This window comes from Aplysia californica, unplaced genomic scaffold (genome assembly GCF_000002075.1).
Source record: "Aplysia californica isolate F4 #8 unplaced genomic scaffold, AplCal3.0 scaffold01205, whole genome shotgun sequence".
In the NCBI taxonomy this organism is placed as follows: Eukaryota; Metazoa; Mollusca; class Gastropoda; order Aplysiida; family Aplysiidae; genus Aplysia; species Aplysia californica.
In genome coordinates this window covers 29,830-31,254 of record NW_004798475.1, presented here as the reverse complement: position 1 = coordinate 31,254, position 1,425 = coordinate 29,830, and positions in this window count along the sequence as shown.

Genomic DNA, 1,425 nt, shown 5'->3' with positions numbered 1-1,425 from the left:
CTGGTGTTGTTTACTGCTTCTTTACTATCAAACGTCTCTTGTCTTTATCTGCCATCCTTCTTTTTTGTATTTGTTACTCTCTTGTAACACTTCTAATCTTTGGCACTTATATGACCTTATTGTGTTGTAAGTGACGTAAAACGCTTACTAAAACAAACATTTCTCTCTCCTGTTATACTTTGCTTTCTTCTGGTCTTCTGCTCCAGGGAATTCTGTCATAGCACGTTCCTGGTGGTACCTGTCATGGGCTTTCCTAGAACACCCCTACTAGCGGAAGAATGATATAAGGCTTTCCCAGAACACCTCTACCACAGATCGCGTATTACAAGATAGTTCACTCCTTTCTTTGAGAGCCAATTAAAAAAGTGTCCTCAAAATTCAGTGGCGCCCTCTTCGAAAAAGTGCGGACTTTGCGATCAGGGTTACCCTACTTGTGCAAGTGCTGTGAAAACAAAAACAATCACATGATGGCTTTGTTGGTGGCGTCGGTAGCCTAATGGTTATCGTGAGATTACTGTTTCGGGGGCTCGAGCCTCACCTCGGTCCGACGTTGTGTCCTTGGGAAAGTCACTTTACACGAATTTCCAATTTTGCTTGGTCCTTTCAGAGGAATTTAAACTCACAGGTCCCGCCCCTTAAATTAAATTATCTACTAATGACACTAAGTGCTGATGAGGGTGCAGTGGCGGAGCGGTTAGTGCGCTTGTCTTGGAAGCAGAAAATCCGGGTTCGAGCCTCGGGACACATATTTTTTTTACCTGACTTCGAGTTGGGGAAGTAAAGGCGGCGTGGAAAGGAACTGGCCACCCTACCACAATATGCCGAAGGCCCAGGAAGTTGTCTCACTAACAAGGCAATCCCCAATGTCCGGATCGGATGAGGGAACAACTTTACTTTTAACTTTAACTAGTGTTGTTAATAGGGGTGTTAAAACCAAGCCTTTTCATCAATATTTATTTTATATTTTTTAAAATATGTTTCAGACGTTTTGTCTTCGGCTGACGTGCAAGTTGTCGCCGATTGAGGTGTACCCAGACCCAGGCAGTCGTCTCTCCTTGAAGTATACTTCACTCACTAGAGGGATTGCGTCCCATCTGGCTGTAAAGTGGGTCAGCTGCTGGTCAAGCGAGGCTCACTCACAGAGAGTCCAGGGACGTCCATCCCGAGTCCTGCCTCCTCTCCTCCTCCTATAAGTGTAGGTCTCGTCAGTGCCCGCTAAGCGCTCATATATGACCTTATGCAGTTGCGAGCGCTGTAAAACTCTAACCGAACTAAAGTAAACTTGAAGCAAAAGGGACGTCCCCCACGCCACAGATCTGACCGAGAGAGATGGAGGGCGAGGCCAAGGAGACCTCGGCCCTGCTGGGCCAATCACGACGCGAGCAGGCGGGGCTTGTCTACTCCGCCCCTCCCCCTCCGCCCGTG